This window comes from Schistocerca cancellata, chromosome 5 (genome assembly GCF_023864275.1).
Source record: "Schistocerca cancellata isolate TAMUIC-IGC-003103 chromosome 5, iqSchCanc2.1, whole genome shotgun sequence".
Lineage (NCBI taxonomy): Eukaryota > Metazoa > Arthropoda > Insecta > Orthoptera > Acrididae > Schistocerca > Schistocerca cancellata.
Genome location: NC_064630.1, coordinates 229035357 through 229057179, shown reverse-complemented (window position 1 = coordinate 229057179; position 21823 = coordinate 229035357). Strand labels below are relative to the sequence as shown.

Here is a 21823-nt window from a genome sequence, read left to right as displayed (position 1 = left end):
ACTACAGAAGAGCGACTGCAAAGTCGAAATTATTGCTATGCTGTTAGAAGAGGTACATTCCTTGAAATACAAATATACCAATAACAGTCAACGTGAGTATAAAATAAACAGTGATCTTGTAATTGATAATGATACTAGAACCAGCAGTAACAAATATGATACCAACTGCAAAAAATCTAGGAAAACCGCAAAAATTGGTGTAGCATGTGTAAAATGTGAAACAAAATTTCACTTTTGATGAGCAGAAGTGGACTGCACATTGAAAGGAAATGAGAAGTTTAGAAAAACATGGAAGTATAATATGTGTAGGCCTACCGATATACTAAACGGGGCTGCAAATATCCCGCTAACAAACAGATTTGAAGTGCTTGATGTAGACAGCAACAATGAGACTCTTGAAGCTCAAACAGAACACTCTTAATCATCGAATGCTGCAGTAACTCTTCCTGAAAGCACTACAGCTTCTGAACTTCAACAAGGACATCAAATTCTGTGCGATGATGCTGTTCCTGTTCTGAAAACCATCTGTCAACATGAATCGCTTTATAGTATTCCAAGGAAGCTTATCATTCTTGCCTATAGTCACAGTCGAGAGATTGCTTCTCGTATAAATGAAGTTGCTGAAACTGTGAAGCCAACGGCATTCATCAAGCCTGGAGCATCTCTCTCTCAAATATGTATGTATATACATTCAGAAGAAATTAGCAAGTTGTCATCCAAGGATTTCATTGTACTACTTGGTGGCTCTAATGACATGTACCGTAATGAAACATCAGTAGCCTGCCAAGAACTAAAGAGGTGTCCTAGGACACACAAATGTAATATATGTAAACATTCCACAGAGGTACAACTTACATCAGTTGTCTTGTGTGAACAGAGAGATCAAACTTGCAAATGAACAGCTTCCAAATATATGTAAACGGTTTAAAAATGTAAATGTTCTAGATGTAAGTGGTGTTGGTCGAAGATTCCATACCTCACATGGGCTTCATTTGAACAGTCTTGGGAAAAGGTTTTTAGCACAAAAACTAATTGAAAGAAGCACAGGCAATAGTTTTACTACAAATTCAACAGTAATGACAAAATGTGTTTCATCGCCAACCACAGGAAAAAAATAGTGATTTTTTCACACAGCAACACATTCCAGTAATAGTCAACACTCCAATAAGACCTTTTTAAGCAGAACAGAAGAGAGCACAGTGTAAATGTTGTACATTTTGATAATTTAACTTGTGTGAAAGCTAACATTAAGGAACCAGTTAAAAATACAATTGATACGCTATATTGTTTAAAAATATTTCATCAGAATATAAGAAGTCTTTTGATTAAAAAAGAACAGCTGCTGCTTTCTCTGCAAGAAACAGCTGACACAGATGGAATTATTCCTGATGTGCTCTGCTTAACTGAACATCACTTGGAAGCACAGAAATTAATCAGCTACATTTAAATAGTTATAAAATTGGTTCTTCCTACTGTCAGAACAACTTAAGACAAGGCAGAGTGGCAATTTACACACACAATACTATTAAGTCACAAGTTATAGATGTATCTAAATACTGTATTGAACAGCACTTTGAATGTTGTGCAGTCAAATTAGAGCTCAAAACACAGTTCCTGATCATAATAACAGTTTACAGGGCACCTACGGAAACATTCAAAAATTTCTCTCTCAGCAAGAAACAGTTCTTATTAAACATTATAGAAACAATAGTAATGTCATCACATGTGGTGACTTTAACATAAATTTACTCACAAAAAATAACAACCAGAAACTATTAGAATCATTACTGTTAACCTTCAATCTGCTCCACTTGATCTCATTCCCAACAAGAGTACATGGGCACAGCAAGACCCTGATTGATAATATGCTCCTAGATCCCACAAATTACAATGAAGTGATGACATGGGCTGTAACAAATGGTCTGTCTGATCACGATGGTCAAATGACAACCCTAAAGATTGCCAGCAGAAAAACAGCACGTGGCCATTGTAAGCAAGTCAAATATGTTAGAACAATAAATTCCAAATCTACTTGCTTGTTCAGACATAGTTTATGCCATGAACAATGGGAGGAAGTATACCAGGCTGACACAGTGAATGAGAAGTTCAACTCTTCCCTCAACTTATTCCTTAAACATTTTGAAGCTTCTTTCCCCCAAAGACAGATTAAAATCATACCAGCCTGTAGTAAAAGGAAAGAGTGGCTAACTACTGGCATAAAAATATCATGTAACAAAAAGAGATATCTGTATGTACAACAGAGGACTAGTACAGACCCAGCAGTAAAGTTACATTAGAAGAAATACTATAAAATTCTAACAAGTCTAATCAAGAGGGCCAAACAGTTGCACTAAGAAAAAAAAATAGCAACTCAAAAAATAAAATAAAAACCATATGGCACATCATGAAAAGTGAGACAAATAGGGACATAAAACCTGACAATAATAAACACAAAGTTGCAGCCTCAGAGTTCAAAAAATTTTTTCTCACTATAGCTGAAAAAACAGTGAACCATAATAAACAATTTCATACAGAAGCTATTGAACTACTTAACCACATTCAAATAACATCTAAAGTAGCACTTCGTTTCAGAGGTACAACCCCTAAAGAAATTTAAAAAAAAGAAACATAAAATTACTCAAAAATTCAGATTCCTGTGGATACGATGGCATATCAAGTAGGATTTTAAAATAATGTGCAGACTTAATCAGTTATATATTGTGCTATTTGTGCAACCAATCTACGGAAACTGGTGTGTTCCCAGATAGATTAAAACCTGCAATAGTTATGCCAATCCACAAAAATGGGGCAAGGGATGAAATAACCAACTATCGGCCCATCTCTCTGCTGCCATTGTTCTCAAAGGTATTTGAGAGAAAAGTGTCTGATAGGATTTATAGTCACACTACACAAAATGGCTTACTGGCTCATACACAGTTCGGCTTTCGTAAGGGCTCCTCCACAGACAGAGCTATATTTAACCTAACAGATGAAATTTTTGGTGAATTAAATTACAAAAGGTATCCAATGGGGATATTCTGTGACATTGCCAAGGCATTTGATTGTGTAGATCACAACACACTCTTAAAAAAGCTTCCACATTATAGCATTAAAGAGAAATCTTTGACTTGGATAGAATCATACTTACAGAACAGGAAGCAAAGGGTTGTCTTAAGGGGGACAGATACAGCATTAAAACCAGACTGGGGAAATATATAAAGTATGGGGTCCTGCAGGGCTTGAGTCCTGGGCCACTAATTTCCCTGGTCTACATTAATGATCTATCAATCACAATTAATAACAGAGCAAAAATAGTAATGTTTGCTGACAATACAACTAGCCTCATAGAAGGACCCAATTCCACAATGCAGGATACAGCCATGACAGTCTCTACTCAAGTACAGAAATGGTTCACTGTGAATAGCCTAACCTTAAATCTTTCAAAAACCAATATGATACAGTTTCTGACAAAAAATTTAAAAAAAATTCCTGAAATACATGTTAACAATCACAAAATTAATGAAACCACACGTACAAAATTCCTATGTATTAAGATAGACAGTCACCTAAGCTGGAGAGAACAAATTGATCAGCTGGTCAAGAAACTTAGCTCATCGTGCTTTGCACTAAGAGCTCTCCATCAGTTAGTGGACAGAGAAATAATGTTGCTGTCATATTTTGCATATTTCCATTCTATTCTCTCCTATGGCATAAACTTCTGGGGAAATGCTGCAGGTGTTGAAAAAGTATTCAGAATACAAAAACGAGCAGTGAGGCTAATATGTGAGGTCCCTAATGGGGCATCTTTCAGAGGACTCTTCAAATCTCTCAGGATACTTACCATCACAGGTCAGTATATTTATACCGTACTCTCTGATGTTATTTGTAGCCAACAACAGGGAATTGTTTCAGAAAAATTGTGACATCCACAACCATGACACAAGACAGGAGAAAAATTTTCACCAAGGCTCTGCAACTCTCACTAAAGTACATAGGGGAGTTCCTGAGTTAGGTATAAATGTCTTCAATAAGCTCCCTATCAATATAAAAAAGGAAATAAATAATATACAGGTTTTCAAAAGGAAGCTAAAATTATTCCTCATTAAACAAACTTTCTATAAAATGAATGAATACTTAGAGTTATAGGGTGTAAGAATGGGGAAATTGCCTAAGAAAAGCATTCCCTTAAAGATAAAGTGTGATACTGTTACTTGTAGTTTAACTGAAATTGTGGTGATGAAATGTAAATTTATCTATGTTATTAGGAGAAAATGTGAACTCCCATGTATCCCACACTCTTGAGTATTCACTAAAACCTCTTCTTAAGGAATGCAGTTAAAATTTCTATTCAATCCAAACCATGACCATGAAGCAAATTTACCTGCTTATATATGCCAGTAGCATAAAAATATGCACTATCACTTATTCTACTATTTTAAACAGCCACTTAAACTGTTTGTGGCATAATGCAAGCTTTAATACTGCATGCAAGTAATTGTTCTTGTTAAATAAACAAATGTCTGTGCAATGTAATGGATAAATGTTCATGTACTACTGTAATCGTATCAATTGACTTGTCCTATATTACTTTTATGCTGGTTGTGAAATATGTAATCAACAGGACCAAATAAATAAATAAAAATAAATAAACAAAAACAGTGTTGACCCTCTGACATTCAAGTAGTGACAAAGAATATAATACCACCAAAAGCAATGCTTTAGAACTTGTTTCATAGTCCCATTGTCCACACAAGTGTAAAAATCCATACCAAGCCTCCTGGGCTCTATCTCGGTCACCAATGCTTAGCCTTACAGCACTTTTGTCTTGTGCATCCTACGAAAATGTTTTGAAGAACAAATTCCTTCCTGCACTGCAACAAAAACTTCTGGGAAGGGCTGCGTGTGTGCTGTTTCACCAAGACAATGCACCCACACATCGAGCTAACGTTACGCAACAGTTTCTTCATGGTAACAACTTTGAAGTGATTCCTCATGCTCCCTACTCACCTGACCTGGCTCCTAGTGACTTTTGGCTTTTACCAACAATGAAAGACACTCTTCGTGGCCGCACATTCACCAGCCATGCTGCTATTGCCTCAGCAATTTTCTAGTGGTCAAAACAAACTCCTAAAGAAGCCTTCGCCGCTGCCATGGAATCATGGCATCAGCGTTGTGAAAAATGTGTACGTCTGCAGGGCGATTACGTCGAGAAGTAACGCCAGTTTCATCGATTTCCTGTGAGTAGTTAATTAGAAAAAAAATCGGAGGCCTTAGAACTTGAAAGCACCTCATAGTCTCGACTCGAAAATCTTTTCAGATGAGACATCATCACACAGGGTGATTTGTACTTCCAAAAGATGTCTTCTACAAGGAACTCCAAAATTTATGGAGCTGCAGCAGTTGGCACTTTTGGTGACTGCATAGCAAGTGAGGTAGTCAGTGCAGACTATTATCCATCAATTCCTGTTTGTTGAGTTTGAGAACCTCCATTAGAGATCGATATCAATTCCTATACAGCACAATGGCACTGCTACAGTTGGGACTGGTACCAGATGCCCCAGAGGTAACTGCAGCATGTCCTTTTATTATTGGCATCCCTTACAGTGTCTCACAGCATAACGGGCCTGTCAAGACATGGACAGTGATTCCTGCATCTGTTTCTATCTCAGGGTGTGTATGTGGAGAAGGAAAAAAATTCCAGGATTTTTACCGATTAAAAATACACTTCTTCCCAGGTGAAAATACACTTTTTCCTTGTTAAGTGACAGTATACTCTTCCCCGGCACTGTAAAACTCATCAGTCCTTTGAATGTTTATGATTTTATATACCGATGTAGAATATCCCGGCACTTTAGAAAACAAATCTCATGGGGGGAGGGGGGGGGGGGACATGTCACATTTTGAAAGACTTTTGATGAGCAGCAACATGTACGCTGCATATTTTCATATTACGAAGGTATAAATTTGAATTCCACCAAACACCACATGTCACTTTCCAAAGCATTGAAATCGAGATTGCGATGCACTTTTGTAAGCCAGTCACAGCTCACGTCATGTGATCTCGCCAGCTGATGACAGCATAGGACACGTGATGTAGTTAGTCAATAGTAAGATCACTCTTAAGTAGCGTGAACACACAAATAAGAAAAGTTAATGGTTTAAATTAATATACATAGCATTCACATATAACATTGGTCTTTAAGATAGATAAGCTGGAAGAAGAGCTAAGCTCCCACATATAATGTTGATCTTTTTTACATGTGTTACACTTTAAGATACATCACACAAAAGTGCCAGTAAGATTTTTAATAACAACATAAATTTCTGATCTTCTGGGCTCAAAATTCTTCTAAACGGTCATCCTCAAAGAGTTGATTTTTAAATGAGCGTCAAATGCTTTATGATTTAAGAAATTCATCGTACATTCTTGCACATAGTTCATCTTGCATAAAAGGAAATTTACTTTGAAAATAATGCTTTTCAAACCACCATTCGCAATATTTTCTCGTGACCTGTTAGAAATTAGTTTGTTTCAACAGTTGCCAGAGAGTGCCAGATAACAGGCCTCACTGTGCTTGCGCAGCTACTATGACATAGGAAGCCTGTATGTTTGTACGGTTTAAACATTTAAATATCTTGCATTATGTCACAAAAGAAACAAGAAAGAGGATAGAGGATACTTCAAGAGCATCAGAATTTTGCTAACCATTCTGAAATGCATAATGTGACTTAAAGTGCACATTTGTATGTCCAGATTCAGATGTAAATTTTCTTGAGTACCAGTATTGTATTATCTCATGTTTGGTTCTTTATTATGGCATAATGCCATACGAGGTAGAAGATGGAAAACATGCACTTGAAATGCAGCAAACAGTTGAAACTAGCAAACAGTGTGAAATTAAACACTTCATTTCAAATAAATTGACTGCCTCAGTGGAAATGATTAATAAAAGCCAAATCTCTTTAGCAAACCGACAAAAATAGCTTCATTATTCTGCAAGGTGATTAACGCTTGACTGTCATAAAGGTGGAAATAAAACCTGAAACTAATAACATATTTTAGCCTTCCATAATTATGCAAACGTACATATTTTAATTCATTTGATAGCTTCCGGCCACAGAAATCCGTTTTGTTTTCATTTAATGTGAGAGCAATAAATGAAGAGGAAACAACTAAATCACTAAACGTCAAACACAGGTCACTTGCAGACTCCCCACCTCCCCACTACAACTCAGACTGGTCTCAGCATCAGCCCCGGATCTACAATATTTTCGAACAGGGGCAATACTGGATACAGCCACACAGCTGTAGCCAGAAGCAGCAGAAGGTACTACTCATACAGGACTCAATTGCACATGCCCAAGAGCCCACCCACAACTGCTAAAACGAATCTAATTCAAACAGTTGTCACATCACGCACATTAGAGACAATTTGTTGTTAAGAAGCATTGCATTGACTTCCTAAAGCCTTTGACACACTTTTCTGTTGGCAGACACTTGTATGAGCACTGTTTTGTCATTGTATACAGCGCATTTCCTTTGCAACAAGTTTTATTTTCTTTTTTTTTTTTCTCTCGTTAATGTTTTGTACCAGCAGTATTATTCTGCAGTAGTGTAATAAAGCAATATCCTTTGTTAGAGTATCGGTTTTTACCAGTCAAAATCACAAAAATTTAACTGAATACGAAGACAATGAAAAATTCCCAGAATTCTAAACAATGCCCGGGTTTTTCCTGGTTTTCTCCCAGATGAATAAATTCCCGGGTTGTTCCTGGATCTCCCAGTTGTCCCAGGTCATATACACCCTGTGTCTGGAGTTGTCATGAATCCCAGGTCCCCTGATGTTGGAGTGTCATGGAAATACTTGAAGACAGCTGGCTGTAGATGAGCTGGGATGACTAGCACCATTTCAATCCAACTGGATCACAGTTCCCCTTATACAATGCACCATTTATTAATTAGAACTCTCCTTTGGTCAGTTCCCGATCCTTCAAGATGTCTATGGTTTTCAGCAGTGCTGGATCTTCCCTCTGTTCAATAGTAATGCCATTTAATGAGGCAATGACAGATTTCATGCATACTTCTTTGTTCCACTACAGTATTACTTGAAAGGCAATTGGCATCTTTGCATAGAGAACGGTGGTGTATCACAACAAAGAATTATTGGCTAAACAAATAAATCCAGAACATGTATATGCCCCAAACAGCTGCAAGGCACTCTTTCTTGTGTGTAGAGTATTTCACCTCTGACTTATAGAGTACTCTGCAAACATAAACTATCACCTTTTAGTCACTTTCTTAAATTTTCACTAGAACTGCACTTATATCATAACTGACAATGTCAGTTTAAAGTTCTGCCTCAACTATCTCTTACTACAATGCTAGGACTAAAAAGTTATTGCCTCCTTAATGACAAGTAGAGAGTTTCCTTGCACCTCATTCCAGGAAAATTTCTCATCTTGCAACAATAGTTACTGTAATGGACATGCCATGGTACAAAAGTCCAGTCGCTGGTAGCATGTGCACTTTCCAATCAAAACTCTCAGAACACACATGTACTGGGAAGTCAGAAAATATATGATTTTTTTTTTTGGGGGGGGGGAGGGGGTTGGGAATGACACCTTCACACTAAGTGCCCAATATTTTTATTTCTTGGATGGTGAAGGGGGACATTCTTGGACTGGGATACAGGCCTACAGTCTGAATACATTTTGCAATGGTTGCCAGGTGGCTGAGATGTAGTTCAAATATTTTCAAAAAATGACAATGTGAACCATATGGCACAGAGATGTCAAACATTTAAGATTTTGCAGCAGGTTGTGCTTCATATTCTGGTGCACTACACAGTCTAAATGAAATAACTTTAAAGTCGCAGAGGCTGTCAAGAGTTATGAAGGCAAGCTCTTCCCAGTCAGCCTCATAAACCCTGGTTTACCAGTATCCTCTCTCCACATCCACAGTTGAGAAATATGTACTTTGCCCCTTTCAGGCAGTCTATGATGTTAGCAATGTGTGGCAATGGATAGACATCTTTCTTCACTTTAGAGCACTTGCCCACGAAAGGCGAAGGTCCTGAGTTTGAGTCTCGGTGTGGCACACAGTTTTAATCTGCCAGGAAGTTTCATAACAGCACACACTTTGCTGCAGAGTTAAAATCTAATTCTGGAAACATCCCCCAGGCTGTGGCAAAGCCATGTCTCTGCAATATCCTTTCTTTCAGGAGTGCTAGTTCTGCAAGGTTCGCAGAAGAGCTTCTGTAAAGTTTGGAAGGTAGGAGACGAGATACTGGCAGAAGTAAAGCTGTGAGGAGGGGGCATGAGTCGTGCTTGGGTAGCTCAGTTGGTAGAGCACTTGCCTGCAAAAGGCAAAGGTCCCAAGTTCGAGTCTCGGTCCGGCACACAGTTTTAATCTGCCAGGAAGTTTCATCTTTCTTCATGATTTTGTTCAGTTGTTGGTAGTCAACACAGGAACATCATGTGCTGTCTTTGTTCACCATGACCACATGAGATGGCCAGAAACAATCTCAAGGTTGAGTGATGTGATTTTGCAGCATCTTCTCCCCTTCCTACCAGATTATCTGTTGTTCAGCCAGTGACACTATATGAGCACTGGCTAATTTGAGTACACTGAACAGCCAGAACATTTGACCCCTGAATTATTGTTGATATAAACACATCCCAGCAATATCAGTGTCACCTGGTGAGAAATGACTGGTGATCAAACACACGCACAGTGCATGTAGTATCAGTGAGTGTGCCATCCATGTACAGAGTGGGAAAGGTGCACAGTCTATCTGAGTTTCCCAAGGGCAGACTGTAATGGCCCAGAAGCTCAACACAAGTATGTTGGAAATTGTATGGCTTGTCAGGTCTTCAAGGTGTGCTGTGGTGAGTGTCTGCAACATGTGACAAAACCAAGGTGAAACCACATCCTGACATTGTTGGTTTCAGTGGCCACCCCTCATTACAGATGCCAGACTTCATAGGCTGGGCATGCTAGTAAAACAGGACAGGCAATGAACTGTGGTGAAACTAACATCAGACTTTAATGCTGGGCAGAGAAAAGAGTGTCTGAAAACACAGTGCACAAAATACCCCTAATGAAGGGCCTCTGCAGCTGACAACCCATGCACATGCCAATGTTAACACCATGATATTGACAACTATTACTCAAATGGGCACATGACCATTGGCACTGGACATTGGCATAGTGGCAGAGTGTTGCATGATATGATGAATTCTGATACCTCCTTCATCATGAAGATGACAGGGAACAGCTCCTTGACAACTGTACCGCAGGACAGAGACAAGCTGGCAGGACAGAAACAATGTGTTGTCCTCTGGCCTTCAAATATCTATTTTCCTGTGGGGCATTGTACTTGGTGGAGAAGCTACACATGCACTGTTCAAGAGATGGGTTTTCATTTGACAGCTGCAGCGTAAGTCTGAGTTTCTCAATCCATTTTCTTATGCATTTGGTGGAGATTGGTGCTAATTATTGATACACTTCCTCTTTCACATTCTCCATTACCTCCCGACTTATGCGTGGACAGTCATGGCAGGTAACTCTTGTAGGCATGGTCCAACATCTCTGGCCATCATATTCTGCTGTACCTATTCTTTTCATAGCTAGCATATGAGAGAGGCATGCTCATGGTGGTCTCCCATAACTTCAGCAGCTGGTCATACCTTTCATTCAACTCCTCTGTTGCATTTCCTTGATTCAGTGGCTTCTGATGAGTTCCTCTATCATCATGATATCCCGTACCAGAAGAGCTGGTATATACCACCTGTGACCCTTTTTATCAAATGTGTGATTTTGTCAACTTCTGTCCTATTTTGATTAAAGATGTTGCATGGCGCCAAAATGTTCTGTATGTATGATTGTGTTGTTTTCCCTGACAAGTGGCCTTGTTCTTCAATTGTTTGTCCACTAAGAAGACTTGCTGTTCATTATCACCAAACATTTTCTTCAGCTTGACCTAAAATTTGGCTCAACTACTGGGCTTCTCTTTGTTGTTCTCGAATGACTATTGGGCTGCTCTGTCCAAGTAAAAGTACACATCTACTGAATACAAAATGCAAATCCAACTGTTGTAACTGGTGAATTGGTCAAACTCTTAGAGCAATTTCATCAGGTTCTGAGCAACATCTTCTCAAAACACTGATGGGTGCCTGCTGTGCAGCTGACTGGCACTGCTGTCTCTCTTCCAATATTATCTGGTGTGTGAGTATCTCCTGAATATATGGATCTTAGGAACCATGTACTGTTTTTGTAACACTGTGACTTTGTCAAGCACAAAATGCATGTGGCAAGGCCACAGCATCTGTCCAGACCAGACCTCATTACAACAGAAGAGAGAGTAATAAAATTAATTCTTTAATTCTGATCACAGATTTGAACCCCCAATGAAATTCTGTGTAAACTGATACATAACTGAGACCATTTGATTCATTAATTAACAATCCATCAAACCTAATTACTGAACTGATACTGCTAAATTAATTTTGCTAAGTCCACAGAAAGTACCCAGGTAATGTCTACAAATAGGACCATCGTTTGAAGAAGGCATGGGAAATTTAACATTTCTTGTCTAATCAACATAGATAATGCCCAAAATGCCGAAATCTGGTTTTCTGGCCGTTATTTCAAAATATCATTCAAGCCACATGGTGATGGAGGCACACAATTCTGAGAATTTGTGCCAGGTCAGATCACCCAACTTGAGCGCTGGAACTTGGCCAATCCAGGCAGCCAGGACATTAGGAATCGTTCCATCTCTCAACCACTGTTAGGTTGGCTATAAGAAGATGCACAGTAGCTCATAGACAGAGTATTTAATTAACCTGTGGAGCAGCTCTCCAGACCATTCCATTACAATTTCTAGAGGCATCAACATCACAAGGTTCAGTGTATGGTACTTAGTTCCTTTAGTGGCTACTGCTTGCCATCACCTTTGAAATGTTAGTCATCTGCAAATCACTTGTGATGTTTAGGGTTAGTAAGCACATTGGAATTACAATGCCTGCCACTTTACTACCACTACATATGTACCAGATTGGCATGTACAGTATGTGGTAAGCTGTTTTGACCCTGTTACTGTTATAATAAGCATAACCCATGGTTAGTTTCTTCTGTTATTGTCATACCTGCTATTTTAGTTCTGTGCTCTCTCTGGGGACCAATCTTTATTGTAAAGCTGGTTTTGTTGTACGAACGTGTGTACTTTCAACTTGCCCTATAGGAAATCTATTGCTCATCCAGCAGCTACATTTTGTGAGTGATAGTTTATGGAAACTTGTGACAGGGCTACCTGTCATTTATGTGTTCATTTTTGAATATATGTTTCTCCAGATTCTCCTGGCCTTCATTGTCAGTAGCTACCCTACAGCCCCTTTTGTAAATCAATTACTTACTAGGCAATGAAACACCTGTGGTAAGAAACCAAGAGTGATGCCTGGGACCAAATATCTGCAGGTAAGTGATATGCTGGGAAACAATGTTAGTTGGAGCTTCTTTCCTAATCTGCTACAGTTACATCCACCAACAACTGCAGGCTACAGACATGATGACTGTGACAGGACCAACTAGGTTTCCGAGCCTGGTCGCAAGTTTCAGTCACTGCTGTTGTTGGCTGCTCTTTGCTGAGTAACAGTGACAGTAATGTGACTTGTTTTCTGCTACCCTTATTCTGTAGGTGGCGACCTGGTTTATTTTTAAATTCAGAGAGAGAGTGGGTCTTATTATTCTTTTCTTGTTGCAAGCAGCAGCAATTTTACCATGAAGGAATGCTTGCAGTACAGAACAGGTGGTTTGGCAGACAGAGAAGAACAAAGGCAGGATGACTTGCGAGATCTACATCTACATCTACATTTACACTCTGCAAGCCACCCAACGGTGTGTGGCAGAGGACACTTTACGTGCCACTGTCATTACCTCCCTTTTCTCTTCCAATCGCGTGTGGATCGTGGGAATAACGACTGCCAGAAAGCCTCCATGCGCGCTCTAATCTCTCTAATTTTACATTTGTGATCTCCTCAGGAGTCATAAAAAGGGGGAAGCAATATATTCGATACCTCATCCAAAAACGTACCCTCTCGAAACCTGGACAGCAAGCTACACCGCGATGCAGAGCGCCTCTCTTGCAGAGTCTGCCACTTGAGTTTGCTAAACATTTCCGTAATGCTATCACGCTTACCAAATAACCCTGTGACGAAACGCGCCACTCTTCTTTGGATCTTGTCTATCTCCTCCGTCAACCTGATCTGGTACGGATCCCACACTGATGAACAATACTCAAGTACAGGTCGAACGAGTGTTTTGTAAGCTACCTCCTTTGTTGATGGACTACATTTTCTAAGGACTCTCCCAATGAATCTCAACCTGGTACCCGCCTTACCAACAATTAATTTTATATTACATTTCACTTCAAATCGTTCCGCATGCACACTCCCAGATACTTTACAGAAGTAACTGCTATCAGTGTTTGTTCCACTATCATATAATCATACAACAAAGGATCTTTCTTTCTACGCATTCGCAATGCATTACATTTGTCTATGTTAAGGGTCAGTTGCCACTCCCTGCACCAAGTGCCTATCCGCTGCAGATCTTCCTGCATTTTGCTACAATTTTCTAATTCTGCAACTTCTCTGTATACTACAGCATCATCTGTGAAAAGCCACATGGAACTTCCGACACTATCTGCTAGGTCATGCACAGCACCTTCCCTCAGAAGCAGCAGAACCCAGCCTTTGTATTGGGTTTTCCTTGCTAATAGACAATGCTCAGCAACCAAGGTGGGTGAGCTGGCTGACAACCCTGGCTCCTTGCCCCAGGAATGAGAACTGCTCGCCACAGCTATGACTGACACTGCTGCAACTAAGCCGCCACCAGTGTGGCAGTGCCGACCAGTGCGGTTGTGGCCCACAGTGCCACCAGTGACACTGACACTGACATCACTGCCCTCAGCATGCCAACATCAAGGAGACCCCCATGCCTCCATCAACACCGCAGGTTGCAGTTGCAAATCACAACCTGGCAAGTGACGCTTTTTTTGACGAGCTGTTGCTACAGATGTGATGCAGGCTATGTTGGACCAGTTGCTGGCAGTAATTACAACTCAAAGCACTGGAACTGTGAGCACAATTACAGGAGTTACATGTACGAAGTGCAGAATTGTGCACCTTTTTCAGTGCTGATTTGTGTGCACAATGTGAGAAACTAAGTTCAGAGTTAAAAAGCAGGTTTTAGCCGCAATTGCTGATGTGCAGGCTGTTGATCTGCAGAAGCATGGTGATGTGCTAGACCAGGTCTGAGTTGAAAATAAGGTAGCATGGAATAAGATGGAGGAAAAGCCCTGTTCATAGGTGTTAGGTTTGAAGGGGTTGATGAGCAAATAGTAAATGTCACTTGTGAAATTGAAGAGTGAAAAAATTAAGCTTGAAGTGCGGAGTAGATGGTAGGAGAGTCCATTACAGTCATTTATGTTCACAGAAAAATATTCAGTACTCTGGAATTCTGGTTTGAGTCAGCAGAGGAAAAATTGGGAGAATTTTAAACAAAGATTGTGGACAAGGTTGCCACGTAATACATGATATTTCAGTTAGAATCTAAAATAGGCGATAAGATTGCCAGTGCAGTGCCTGTCCAGCAAATTTCTGGGTCTGGGATGGGACAGCTGTTGTCTCCAAAAGTGCAGGGGGGGGGGGGAACGTTATGAGTCGCTGCTCTGAGTATGCACATCAAAGAGAATGGCAGGCTGTCAGAAGGATTAGATTTGGTTGCTGCCCTTTTGTCAGCTGATGAAGGGACTTTGGTGAGCACCAGTGGCTGCACCCATAGGAATGGCTACTGAGGCAGACCAATGAAATAATATTATATCTAAAACTTCTACCAAGAGAGTCACTACTGTTCTGGTTTGAACTAGCATTTTGAATTAGATGAAAAAAGAATTGCCCCACTTGCTTAGAAGCTACACTCACCTGTTTGTACAACAGACAATTCCTTACATTTCCCCTAACTGGGAGTGTTTTAGTGGAATGAATTCGAAAGTTCATCCCATGCACCTCTCCTAAAGTTTCCAAGATTGGCACAAGTCTGGTAAAATCAGTCAACAGCAATTACTGTACCATTTGGACAACACCTCATATCCAAGGCATGCCTGTGGTGGAAATAGCTCGATGATATGGTGCAGACCTTGTGCAGCTGAGCCGTGAGTCCCTGGCTCACTACTAGAACTGTGCACATCAGGAGAGAGTTATATGATGTCTGATGACGGAGCCGCATTTCAGACGTATTGGCAGGAGTCTGCAGGAGTTTTTTCTCTGCGAAGATTTGGCTGTATAGTGGAGCTAGAGCCCCCCATAGATCCCAAGGAAATGATTCCATTAAGATATAATAGGATACCAGAATGGGTGAGGTAATAATTATTAATTGTCAGTATACAACAGTCTTTGGAAATACTGTCAGCACTAAACAACTTTCAAGAGGAGAGAAACTATTGCTCTGTACCTATCTTAGGAATGGGACACAGCAATGCACAACCACTGAATCAAACTTCTAGAGCCAATAGGTCCAGACAAGACTCCCATCTGAATAATCAGGATGACAGCAATGTTCTGTCAGTGCAGCATTGTAATTCAAAAGGAAGGAAATGCAAGGACAATTAGTGCTGTGTGGCATCTCAGAACAATAATGACATACAACTGACAGCTTTTGCTTCTATTATGGGAGTTGTGACAGAAAACTGACAAGCACTGTTGCATTACTCCTGCTGGCTTTGTGTAGTTATTCAGCAAGGGTGGTGAACTCCTCACTGAATCCTTTGGAGGACTTATGGGCGGGACAGTGGGAAGTATAAAGGGCACCACTGGTGCACAATCCAAGCTGGTAAAACAAGCAGGTGTTACTGTAATTGTCACTGCAAAGGATATACATCACACCAGCTTGCTCTGGTTGTGGCATGACTGTCAGTACCTGTAATCCTGGGTGCTTATTGACTGAGTTGCATCAATGTCATAATTGATTGTGAGCATGAAAAAGTCAGCATTTGAGTGAACAAGAGCAAACAGTGTGACGGATTCAATGTTCAGTAATCCTTTGATTTAAAAATATATGCACTTCCAGATGCCAGTGAGCGGTGTCACATCCTGTTGGTGGACGAAGTCATTCAAATCAGTCTCCGGCTGTGGGAAAAGAAAGTTCTCAGGCGTATCAAGATATGTGCTTGCTGTATCAGACTTCTCAGCAAAAAAAAGAATAAATAAATAAATATGGACCATACACCTTTTCCTGTGAAACTGCACAAAACACATTAAATTTTGGCGTGTCCCTCTCATGTTGTACAGCTTCATGTGGTTGTTCCATACTCCACATTCTCACATTATGATGGTTCACCTTTCCATTTAAATGGAATGTTGCATTGTCACTAAACACTTAAGTGTGGAAGAAAACCATCATCCTCCATCTCACCAAGAACAAAATTACAGAACTCCACATGTTGTTGTTTGTTGCTTGTCACCTTCATGAAGAGTTTGCAGTAGCTGAATTTTGTATAGTTTCATGTGTAAACATCAACACAACACATGCTAGATGGACATCGGGGGCATGTTGTGCTGCCACCAAAACTGTGGTGGATGCATTTGAAGTCTGTCAGGCACTTGAGGATGGCCCAGCGATTTGCCATTACACAAATAACCTGTTTCTTGGAACTGTTCATGCCATTATCTAATGTTCTGTGCTATAGGAGGATCCGCACCATGCCCAGTACGAAAGTCATGCTGAACTGTGCAAAATGTAGAACGCAAAACACTTTCTGTTGTCCCGACACCATTTTTACTAGACCTGAAGTGAGCACACACTGCTGACTTGAGAGTTTGCTCTTTCCAACAGTACATTATTCACACACATATCTCAAGTAACATAATAGTTATGCTTTTTTTAAACCAGATGATTCTATTTGATACACTCTGTATATTATGTTCTATTCCATGAGAATCACATCAGCTATTGTTCTTGTGAGGTGTTTGTGGCATTACGCTGATAAGTTTGGTAACCCCAAAGTAATCAAAGTGATCTTGTTGGACAATTGACCACAGTTCATATCTTGGGCCTTGGTCACTACAATGCAGCTGTGAGGAATCACCATTCACCTGATGGATAGACCGCGGTGCGTACATCACGAAAGTAGGCCGAGCTTGCTCACTAGCTCGCTCTACTCAGCAGAAAAACTTGCTCGCTCTACTCAGCAGAAAAACTGCATTTCTACACCTGTTAGCTGATAACTGGATGTGTATGTACAAACGAGAATTGCATCTTCTTCTGGAATCCACTATTATGGTATTAGAAAGTGCTTAGGTCTACTAATTATTCGTTATGGCTGCATTGGGGTACAATAAAATTAAAATCATGTCAAGATGATTAACAGTTGCATAAGACAACACATCTTGTATGAAATGAGGACTGTTATGCAGCAGAGATTAAATGCTACAAACAAGCTATTATACCATTTATGTCGAGAATTGATCTTAAATTTTGTCGTATGACCAGTAGTCAATAAGACTTCACAATACCAGATTCCAGTAGAAGATGCAATTTTCATTGGCACATACACATCCAGTTGTGATTTAACAGGTTTAGAAGTGCATTTTGTCTGCTTAGTTAAGCAAGTGAGTGAGCTCAGGCCTGCCTTCATGATGTACACGCTGTGACCTGTCTTTCTTGTGGGCCCTGTATTCACCAGACAACCATTTACCATGCAGCCATGAACGCAGCTTAATGGGTTTTCACAAAATGGGGAACCTGGCAAGGATTCACTGTTCAGCTTGAAATACCAAATAGGTTCCGTATTTCCTGCAGTTCAAAGAAATCATTAACAGTTTAATTCACGATGCTAAAAGCTGTTCCCCAGCTGAGCTTATGTTTGGGGGGCCAGTAATTATGCCCCTCAGAGCCACAGTGCAATTACCTCCTTCCCCAGAAGAGGAACTACAAACAAAATTGTCAAATACTCTAACAAGAATGAGGAGGAATGAAGCTCGCAGGAAGGTCACCATGATTGCATAGCCAAGAGCCCTATGATTAAGGAAGGTGATTTGGTTCTAGTCCAAAACTATCACTGGTCTGGTCTCTTAGAAAAGAAAGCCAAGTTCCATCAACTGTATGACTGTCCCTACTGAGTTGAAAAAGTTCTATGTGATCACTCCTATAGCTCCTACGTAGTTGTTGGCCGAGATATCAGTGCTGAAAACAGCATACAGAGCATTGAAAATATAAAGCTGTTGGTCAGCCAGACCCATTCATGCCCGTAAATAATTTCAAACTCCAGTTTAGCATTCATGAAATCGAGTTTGTGATAATATTGTAGGCCATTTACTTTTCATTTGCTTAGAAATAAAGGGTGATTAAGACAATTTTGCCCTTTATGCAGTGTGTGCCTAAAGTAATGTTTTCACATGGGCTAATATAACAATGAAAACAATCAGTTTTTGACAAAGTAATTTAATAGGATAGAAAAAAAAGCTACTCATCAAACAGCGACAGAACACATTCCCCAGTTATAAGTTGTGTTGTGATTCACATAACTGTGTAATGATTAGCAAGTATTAAGAAGGAAATTGAGGAGAAATTTACAGAGTTCAAGAAGGATAAATGGCTGATACTGTTGGGAAAGACTTGGGTGGATTAGAATAGTGGAACCTAGAAATATAGAGCACATGTCTTGCAGTGGGTGTACGTGGAAAGGGTAGTAATGAAGTAGAGTTTGTTCCCCTTGAGGCAGTAGGAGGCACCGGGAATGGGAAAGTGAATGCCATATATGACAGGCATGACTGGGTGCAATCATAACCCATCTCCCCTTCCTTATTATTTGCCAAAGACAGATGTTTGCAAACCAATCTCTAATACCAAGGACTTCACAACAGCACAACAGTGTCAAGAAGTTAGATTGAACAATATGACAAAAAAACACACACACACAAACACACAAAACACACACACACACACACACACACACACACACACACACGCGCGCGCGCGCGCACACTACTGTCACTCGGCCTACTATCTAGAATTGAATCATAAAATTTATATAATGCTAACATTACACTAGGGAAATAGGATGAAGGGGGGTTAAATGAGTTATTAAGTGTCAAGTTCTTATATTTTTTGTGTCAAGGGAGGTCAAACCCTACTATCTACATCTACATCTACATCTACATCCATACTCCGCAAGCCACCTGACGGTGTGTGGCGGAGGGTACCTTCAGTACCTCTATCGGTTCTCCCTTCTATTCCAGTCTCGTATTGTTCGTGGAAAGAAGGATTGTCGGTATGCCTCTGTGTGGGCTCTAATCTCTCTGATTTTATCCTCATGGTCTCTTCGCAAGATATACGTAGGAGGGAGCAATATACTGCTTGACTCTTCGGTGAAGGTATGTTCTCGAAACTTTGACAAAAGCCCGTACCGAGCTACTGAGCGTCTCTCCTGCAGAGTCTTCCACTGGAATTTATCTATCATCTCCGTAACGCTTTCGCGATTACTAAATGATCCTGTAACGAAGCGCGCTGCTCTCCGTTGGATCTTCTCTATGTCTTGTATCAACCCTATCTGGTACAGATCCCACACTGCTGAGCAGTATTCAAGCAGTGGGCGAACAAGCGTACTGTAACCTACTTCCTTTGTTTTCGGATTGCATTTCCTTAGGATTCTTCCAATGAATCTCAGTCTGGCATCTGCTTTACCGACAATCAACATTATATTATCATTCCATTTTAAATCACTCCTAATGCGTACTCCCACATTATTTATGGTATTAACTGCTTCCAGTTGCTGACCTGCTATTTTGTAGCTAAATGATAAAGGATCTATCTTTCTGTGTATTCGCAGCTCATTACACTTGTCTACATTGAGATTCAGTTGCCATTCCCTGCACCATGCGTCAATTCGCTGCAGATCCTCCTGCATTTCAGTACAATTTTCCATTGTTGCAACCTCTCGATACACCACAGCATCATCTGCAAAAAGCCTCAGTGAACTTCCGATGTCATCCACCAGGTAACATGTAGGTTGATTTGCCAAAGTCTCTATTAGCATTTTCTGTAACATGATAGGTTCTGTAGGCAATGACATCTCGGTCTACAAAGCTCTCAAGCCCAGATACATTTGGAACTCCTGATCCACCTCGTACAATTGCGACAGTTAACCAACCATTGCCATGGGTGAACGTATCATTAACATCTATACTGAAGTTCAGTCTGCATCCACAGAAGACTGCTGGTCCATCAAGTAATGAATGTGCTGCAACAGACTTTATAGTATTCTTCTTCTTGTCAGCAGCCGACGTTGTCATTTCAACGTCTTCTATTATTTTATACATGGTCTGTCTTGAAATAATAGAAGACGTTGAAATGACAACGTCGGCTGCTGACAAGAAGAAGAATACTATAAAGTCTGTTGCAGCACATTCATTACTTGATGGACCAGCAGTCTTCTGTGGATGCAGACTGAACTTCAGTATAGACGTTAATGATACGTTCACCCATGGCAATGGTTGGTTAACTGTCGCAATTGTACGAGGTGGATCAGGAGTTCCAAATGTATCTGGGCTTGAGAGCTTTGTAGACCGAGATGTCATTGCCTACAGAACCTATCATGTTACAGAAAATGCTAATAGAGACTTTGGCAAATCAACCTACATGTCACCCTCTCCCTTTACATTATACACTCGTAATAGACGTAAGTTATCATGTAATGAAACTGTATTTATATGGATTAAAGGCAAAGGTACTTGTGAATATGTCAAATTTGTTGGTGATTGTACATTGTATTTTCATAAAATTCAAGGAATACACTGCAAAAAATGCATAATAAGAGGAGAATCACTTAATGTGGGGAAGAAAATTAGTTAAGAAAAAGTGGTAGCTGGAGATGAACAATCACAATAACATTATCATTGTGTTGGTCTCAACTCACAGTTCTTTCGGCACTTCTAGAAAGCAGATAATATGGGAAACATGGATCTTATAGGAAAAATCTGTCTTGTGTTGAGACTAGTATCTAACTAGCAACCTCGTCCAGGCATAGTGATTTCAATGGGAAAATAAATGTGTGAGAGAAGAGAAAAACAATAAATGTATTTTAGAATATACAAACATAATATATTTCAAGAACCTTCCAAAAATGATAAATACTAAATAACAATTAACTGTTGGGGGTATGGTTTGAACTAGCAACCCACATCAGCTAACAATGATAACTGCTGCTCTACAATGTGTGCACCAAAGCTTGTGGCTAAGTCTAAGTGTGTCTAAAAGAGCTTTTGATTTTTTTAAGTAATCTGAAATTTTCTTTTGGTAGTTGCAATGTCTGCATTTTGCAATTTGTTTGGACAAAACACGTACAGGCCAACAGAGCTAAATGCAGTTTCTGTTTGTATAGATTTGGGAATGTTTGTGTTTTTCATTGAGAGAATGAGGAAGGCAAGTTGGGAATCTGATGGGTGCTGAAATTTAGCAGGAGAACCAACTACAAGGTCTGATTTCATCAGTTTTTCTCAGTGGACAATAGAGATAACTGCATAGCCCTACTGTTCTTGTTGTTACCCTCAAATGGCACACTGTGATTTGGAAGCAATAAATATGGATTTTGATATGGACTTTGAACTTGACAACACTTTAGGGAGTAAGATTTTCAATTGTAATGTTAGGGAAAATCACAAACAAAATGATCAGGTGAAATGGATTAAGAGACTGTATGAGTATCATTGAGATCACCAAAAACCAATTTCTTGCTTATTGAGATTCCTCCAAACACGACCACCA

The 21823-nt window shown here is 39.9% G+C and overlaps 1 protein-coding gene across 8 annotated transcripts in view; it reads right to left on the bottom strand.

Moving 5' to 3' along the window:
- The window catches only part of LOC126188844 (uncharacterized), a 2133693-nt gene that overhangs the window by 43256 nt on the left and 2068614 nt on the right, over positions 1-21823 (bottom strand). The gene's annotated exons all lie outside the window — the stretch shown is intronic.